Raw genomic sequence first — 8,512 nt, forward strand, 5'->3', positions numbered from 1 at the left:
TGAAGGCGGAAAAAAACAAAGTTTCTTCTCCGTCACTCCCGGCAGGGTGGCTGGGTGTCAGGCCAGATGGTATTTTTAGAGCAAAAGGTACCAGTAAGTGTTTTTCACAAAAAACCTCGTTTGAAAAACAATTTACCCTTTTCAACAATATTATAGGAAAGAACACAGGCTGTATAAGGTTTAGAATATGTGCTTTATTACATTCATTAAAGTCACACACAGAGAAAAAAGCAATTGTTCATGTTTATTAAACACAGCATACGTGAAGGAAAACATTAAGAAAAAAGTATTTGGTCCACTTACATGAAGAAAAAAGCATATTTTCATGTTTATTAAACACAAATTTGGTCCAGTTACATGAAGAAAAAAGCATATGTTCATGTTTATTAAACACAACATACGTGAAGGAAAACATTAAGAAAAAAGTACTTGTTCCAGTTACCTGAAGAAAAAAGCATATTTTCATGGTTATTAAACACAAATTTGGTCCAGTTACATGAAGAAAAAAGCATATGTTCATGTTTATTAAACACAACATACGTGAAGGAAAACATTAAGAAAAAAGTACTTGTTCCAGTTACCTGAAGAAAAAAGCATATTTTCATGGTTATTAAACACAAATTTGGTTCACTTACATGAAGAAAAAAAGCATACGTCCATGTTTATTAAAGGGTAACCATCAGGCTGTCGCCGTAAATTAGCTGATAGATGATTATTGTGTCTCCAGCTGCGTATAATAAACTCAAGTCTGCTCAAAGCCACTTTTCTAAGGCAACAAGTTCGCATATTTTTTTTTTGTAAAGTCAACTTATTATATTTTACACATTTTGGGATTCAAACATCAAATCCTTATCTCAACACTTCACGGTAACGTTCACATGCCAGCAGCTTGGATGTTAAGTCCTAAATCTAAACATTTTCTTTGCTCACTTGTATCGCTGCAAGTTCCTGCTTTACCACCTCATTCTGACCAAGAAACATCTGAAGTGGGTCAAAAAAATAACTGAAACTGTTCTTGAAAGCAGCTTTCTCCTGGTTAGTTTTTAATACACCCTGAAGACATCAAGATTCTCTGATCAGATTTCTTGGGAGACTTTCTAAAAGGGAGACATCTATTCTTTTAATATGAAAATCAGCCGTCAGCATTTTATGTCAAGTGTTCCCTGAAAATCACAGATAACTGAATGACGGAGAACTGAAGCAACAACTTTGAAGTTTCAAATAAAACAGGGTTCATCAGCATTTTTTGGTTTATCAGAATCTGAATCAGAACAGCTTTTAATGGCCAAGTATCCACAGAATACATGGAATTTGACTTTGGTTTGAGCCGCACTCTCTCTGTACACTGTAAATGCATGCAAACATACAAACGAATTAAGTTAACCAGACTCAGTTTTCAAGCTGTAGCTTCAAGAAAATTAAGTTGACCTGAATATGATGAATGAACAAAACTATTTTGAGAATTAAGCCGTCACTTGCTGGATGCTCACAGTAAATACATTACTGTAATTTATTTTTTCAGTACAGCAAAATAAACAAGTTACTGTAATCTAGATTTTAAGTGTATTTGAGTACTGCACACTCGCAATAATTAAGGTAATCAAATCTGCTTCAAGACAACATAAATTACTTTGTAAGGGAGCAAGTTTGCATTTTTTGATTATTTTCATTTTTAGTAAAGTCATCTTATTATATTTTACAGTGTAAGGCATGTAGAAATACCCTAAACAGCGAATAATTCGCAGTAAAAATTGTACAACGTGTTTTTAAAAACCGCTTGTAATTATGAAGAAACTAGTTTAGCTAACAACTGCTACAGAAAGGTGAACATTTATTAAAATGAATCTGAAATACACGAGTTGACCAACATCAGGAGGGTAAGAGTTCTAATGTTAAAACTCGCTGTTGTTACTCCGCTGTTTAATGATTTGTAAAAAGCTGCACCAGGCTCTTAAAAGTTGCACATTTCCGACCAATTCTGTCAAAAACATTAACAGCCTGTGAGCCGACACACTGCTGTCAGTGTGACAAGAGGAAAGTGTGTCATGTAGAATCTGTGCATTTGTTCAGAGCGTATAATTATAAATCTCAAGTCGTTTTAACGTGGATAAAGATTTAAATGCGGTTGTTTTGCAGAAGTTCCACTGAAAACACACAGAAGCTGTAATTTTTACAATTCACACGCCGTATCTGTGATAGAAACAGTCGGTGGTCATTTATTGAGAAATCTAACTGGCGGAGGGTTTTACGCTTTAAACGCTTATTTGGTTGTGAAAAGCTCCACAAAAACTTCTACTTTTCGAGCTGATGCTGACTGTTTGCATAAATTTTTGGCTGATTGGGTAAACGTCTGACATTATATAGCCAATATGTTTTTTTTCTTACTTTATGGCCCTTTAAAAACTTTAGTCATATTACTAAATCATTGTTTTTCTTTTTTCTTACCTCATGAAGGCGACTCTCTCTCCGGCTCCCCGTGTCGTCTAATAACCCTCTGGGCTTCATTTGTCTTCTTCTTCTCGTTAAACCAGAATAAACTTTTTATGCATCGCAATTATTCTCTGTCAAAAACATTCATTAATACCAGTCCAAAATATCCTCGAACCTCCGGGCATCTTGCAGGAGCGACGGTCACGTCTCGCCATAAACTGAAAGAAAAGATGCGACTTATTAAATATTTAGCCTACACTTTAAAAAAAAAACGTCATGATGTGATTTTTTCTTCTTACCGTGTAACACGAGTCCGTCCCCGCGGCGCCCTGTTGACGGTTCGACAGACCTCCGTCGGTTAGAACACACCAGCTCCGCGTTATTAACCTGTATTTTTAATATAAATGAGATTTCAGAGGGTTTACTATCTCTGCTGCTGTGTCTGGGGGAAAAAACTTGATTAAACAGCGTTAAATAAACTCCTAACAGAATATCCACAAACTGTAACACAGACCATACTTATTAATGAAATATTTACACTTTAAAAAGTTATGAGCTGATTTTCTTACGTCATAAAGGAGAGTCTGTCCCTGGCCTGTCGTGTCTCTAAATGATCCTCTGGGGTTAATTTGTCAGGCCGAATTCTTCTGCTCCATCAGAATAAACTTTTCTCACCGTGGGGCTCTATATCTAACAAAAAAACATCATTTAAAAAATGTTTACCGCCGAGGATCTTTTTAAAAAAAAAAAAACAGAAGCATTTCTATCAAAAGATTACTTAATTCACTTGCCGTGAAAGACTTTCGCACTCTGAAGAAAAAGAAAACTTCATTCCGAGAGAATGAACGTCTGCTCCGGTCAGCGGCTGGAATGAAGGAAAAACACTGCAGCAGGAGGCGATACAGAAAACTGGACCAGCCTCCAAAACAAGCTCATTACCCACAGGTATCAGGTTTTATGGTGGACCCAAAAAACACACGTAATCACGTAATGTGTGTGTGAATAGTTCTGTGTGTGAATATGTCTGTCTGTGTGTGTGAATATGTCTTTCTGTGTGTGTGAATAGGTCTGTGTGTCTGAATATGTCTGTCTGTGTGTCTGAATATGTCTTTCTGTGTGTGTGAATAGGTCTGTGTGTGTGTGTGTGTGTGTGTGTGTGTGTGTGTGTGTGTGTGTGTGTGTGTGTGTGTGTGTGTGTGTGTGTGTGTGTGAATATGTCTGTGTGTGTGTGTCTGAATATGTCTGTCTCTGTGTGAATATGTATGTGTGTGTGCATAGGTCTGTGTGTGTGTGTGTGTGAATATGTCTCTGTGTGTGTTTGAATGTCTGTGTGTCTGAATATGTCTGTGTGTGAAAATGTATGTGTGTGTGAATAGGTCTCTGTGTGTGTGTGTGTGTGTGTGTGTGTGTGTGTGTGTGTGTGTGTGATTGTCTGTGTGTTGATATGTGTGTATGTGTGTGTGTGTGTGTGAATATGTCTGTGTGTTTGAATATGTCTGTATGTGTGAATATGTCTGTATGTGTGAATATGTCTGTCTGTGTGTGTGAATATGTATGTGTGTGTGAATAGTTCTGTGTGTGAATATGTCTGTCTGTGTGTGTGAATATGTATGTGTGTGAATATTTCTGTGTCTGAATATGTCTGTCTGTGTGTCTGAATATGTCTTTCTGTGTGTGTGAATAGGTCTGTGTGTCTGAATGTCTGTCTGTGTGTCTGAATATGTATGTGTGTGAATAGTTCTGTGTGTGAATATGTATGTGTGTGTGAATAGTTCTGTGTGTGAATATGTCTGTCTGTGTGTGTGAATATGTATGTGTGTGAATATTTCTGTGTCTGAATATGTCTGTCTGTGTGTCTGAATATGTCTTTCTGTGTGTGTGAATAGGTCTGTGTGTCTGAATGTCTGTCTGTGTGTCTGAATATGTATGTGTGTGAATAGTTCTGTGTCTGAATATGTCTGTCTGTGTGTCTGAATATGTCTTTCTGTGTGTGTGAATAGGTCTGTGTGTCTGAATATGTCTGTCTGTGTGTCTGAATATGTTTGTCTCTGTGTGAATATGTATGTGTGTGTGAATATGTCTGTGTGTGTGCCTGAATATGTCTGTCTCTGTGTGAATATGTATGTGTGTGTGCATAGGTCTCTGTGTGTGTGTGTGTGAATATGTCTCTGTGTGTGTTTGAATGTCTGTGTGTCTGAATATGTCATGTGTGTGAAAATGTATGTGTGTGTGAATAGGTCTGTGTGTGTGTGTGTGTGTGAATATGTCTGTGTGTGAATATGTCTGTCTGTATGTGTGAATATGTATGTGTGAATATGTCTGTCTGTGTGTGTAAATATGTATGTGTGTGTGAATAGTTCTGTGTGTGAATATGTCTGTCTGTGTGTGTAAATATGTATGTGTGTGAATAGTTCTGTGTGTGAATATGTCTGTCTGTGTGTGTGAATATGTATGTGTGTGAATAGTTCTGTGTCTGAATATGTCTGTCTGTGTGTGTGAATATGTATGTGTGTGAATAGTTCTGTGTCTGAATATGTCTGTCTGTGTGTGTGAATATGTATGTGTGTGAATAGTTCTGTGTCTGAATATGTCTGTCTGTGTGTCTGAATATGTCTGTCTGTGTGTGTGAATATGTATCTGTGTGAATAGTTCTGTGTGTGAATATGTCTGTCTGTGTGTGTGAATATGTATGTGTGTGAATAGTTCTGTGTCTGAATATGTCTGTCTGTGTGTCTGAATATGTCTTTCTGTGTGTGTGAATAGGTCTGTGTGTGTGAATAGGTCTGTGTGTGTGAATATGTCTGTCTCTGTGTTTGAATATGTATGTGTGTGTGAATAGGTCTGTGTGTGTGAATATGTCTGTCTGTGTGTCTGAATATGTGTGTGTGTGAATATGTCTGTCTGTGTGTGTCTGTCTGTGGGTTCACTGATGCTGCAGTGACTGATGGTTCTGTGGTCAGTCCGGTTGATGTTTCTGTCTCTCTTTCTGGGTTGATGCTGATGTTTCTGCTGCGCGAGTCCTCGGTCACCGTCGGACAGGGTGAACGGGCTGATGGGGAGGCACTGGGCCCAGCGGACCCCAAACCCCCACGTATGAATGATGACAACATGGATTATGAGTCGGACTCCAGCATGTCCACCACTGGTTCCTTCTGTCAGAGCAGTGATCTGTACATGCTGCAGGACATCAACAGTTTCCTGGATGATTCATTTGGTAAATCTGTGAAAGTTGTGGATTATTTTCCCAACACAGAGAAATGTGTTAAATCTGTTAAAGTGTTGTTGAAGCTTGATGGCTTGGAACTTCTGGATGAGAAGAAGCAGTACAGACTCAGGAAACACATCACTGCTTTGGGGAAGGAATCTCTGTCCAAGCGGGGACGAGGTCGCAGGGGTGGTAAATCCACCAGACAGTCTGAATGTGTCTCACCGGGTGTTCTGTCTTCTCTGTCTGTATTTCTTTCTGTTCCCTGTCCACTCAGTCCACATGCAGCATCTAAAGGTGGGCTCTTTGAACATGAACGTGGCAGGGACGGCCGGAGAAGGGCTTTGGTCTCTGAGCTCTTTGAACAAATGTGTTGTTCCTGCAGGAGACTCACTCTGAGACAGATAATGAAGTGGACTGGGCTTGGTGGTGGAGGGGACAGTTTTATCAGAGTCATGGCTCCAACATCAGTGCTGAAGTGGTGGTTTTGTTTTCTCCACGTTTTAACTTCACTGTTTTATCCGCCACTGATATTGTGCAGGGTCGGGTTCTGTTGGTCAGGGCTCAGGTCAAGGGGTTGACCATGGTGTTTACAAATATTTACACGAGGGTTCGGAGCGGGTGGGGTTATTCAAACAGGTGAGGGACATTTTAGTGCAGCAGGATCTTGGTGACTGTTTGGTGTTGGGGGTTGACTTTAATTGCACTGTGGATATGTCACTGGATCGGGTTGGTGAGGAGCAGTGGTGGGCACAGTTCCGATAATCCAATAACCACTGAAGATAATGTTTTCATTATCGGATTATCTTTTCATTCATGTTTTGTAGCAAATGTGTCATTCTACCCTGCAAAGAGAGGAGAGCTATTTGTAGAAGAAACTGCTATATCCTCTGCAGGCAAAGGAGAACTGGTCACCCAAAAAAAAACAAAAAAAACATTTCTTTTAACCTCATACTGATACGTGGGCAATATCACCCAAGTCATCCAGAGGGATACATTTTTAACTTATGGTTCACCTTTTAACCAGACTAATTTCGGACAAGTTATTTAAATTAACGTCACGTCTGAAGTTTTATAAAGTGAAAATGTCAGATATATGTTTTAGTTTTAAAGTAATGCGCTAATTTTTAAGGTTTTAAGTGTGGACATGCTGTGTCCAGGTGCATTATGGGTAGGATAGGGTAATCTCAGTATGTTCACGACATGAGAAATGCATTTCAGACACTCTGATCAGGCTCTATGGACAACAGCATTAAACTCTAGTGCCTAAAACTGTCGTGAATATATTCTCTCGGTTTATAGACATTGTTATTGTGTTTGCGTTTATTAAATTCCATGCATCTTAAACGTAACAAGTAGCAACACAGATTATTTGGAATTTTGTTTTGACAAGTTTTCAAGGTCTCTACTGCCATCTACTGGCCAGTAGTGTTCATGGCAGTATTTGCCCTGAAGCTGGGCTGATATTTTCAATCACTGTACTCGGTTCCAACTGAAACTGTATGACAGAACCGCACAGTGTAAAAGTTCAGAGCGCACGATTTATGTTCTCACACACATTGTACGTTCAAAAACCACACGTCGGACTCGTGTTTCCAGAAACAAAACTTAAACAGAAGCTTTTTTTTCAAACTTAATTTACAAAAACTCTCGATTGGAGACATCAAAGTTAAAATAAATAAATAAATAAATAAATAAATAAAACATTACAAGACAGCTCTGCGGTATTTGCACAGGCACAGTGCAAGAGGTTGGACGCTTGTAGCGCTTCAGCAGCGGGATACCCTCACAACGGCTGACCAGAATATCAAACAGGATTGATTTTCATCTGACCATACGATCGCTGATCAGGAGGTGGTCGTGAGATGTTAAACACAGCTCGTTACTCCATGTATACTAAACGATACAGGACGTGCAATTAACCTGAAACTCCATTCGTGCGATCCAAAAACTCTCAGCTGAAAAGGGGCCAAAACTCACACTGGCACCAGTAGATCATGGCATTGTTCTATTTATTTTGACACCGGTTATATCATACGGTTATCTAATTACAACTTGGCTTTTTTTTTTGAAAATGGCTTTTTTATTACAAATAAAAATGGCATATTTTACAAAAGCACATTTATCTGTAAACACCAACACACGACACACCTGACATTAACGTGTTGGTTTACATAGAATGAATGAATCAACCAATCAGTGTTAGCGGAGGCACGTTTTACCCAGAATGCCATCTGTCTGTGTTTGTTACAAATCTTCAGAATTAGTGTATTATTCAACATTAAAAGATATATGTTATATCTTAACTTTGCACAAATGACAGAATTGACATTAATGGAGTTATTCCATCAGTATTCATTTTATTTATACACCAAACCATAACTCAGCACTGCTTTATTTTCCAAGACCTCCGCCTGATGGCAGCGTTGTGATTGAGTAGAGAGTTGAGCTTGTGGCTTCTCTCAGCTGTGTTTGTGTTGGAAGCCATGTAGTAAACTGGAGCTTCCAGCAGGGGGCAGGATGCTCAAAGACAGAAGTGTGGACTCATTGTTTGGGTCTGTTGTCACCTTTGATGCTTCCAGAAACGATTGTGGTATTAAAACTCAAAATCAGCTTGTTCGTAGTTACAAGTGTACCTGAGACAATACTGGAATTTATCGGTTATCTGTAACGTCCAATACATTTTTGGGTGGTTTATTGTTTTAGCTTTATCAAAGATAGCTTTCCAGTTATCTGATTATCTGTTATTGAAGTTAATTTTTTGGTTATCTGTGCCCACCACTGGTGAGGAGCCACATTTGCAGTTGGCTTCCTCAGTGGCTGATTTTATATGTTAGGTGGATTTGTTGGACACATGGAGGGTCACACACCCTCAGG

The sequence above is a fragment of the Thalassophryne amazonica genome, chromosome 11, assembly GCF_902500255.1.
Source record: "Thalassophryne amazonica chromosome 11, fThaAma1.1, whole genome shotgun sequence".
Lineage (NCBI taxonomy): Eukaryota > Metazoa > Chordata > Actinopteri > Batrachoidiformes > Batrachoididae > Thalassophryne > Thalassophryne amazonica.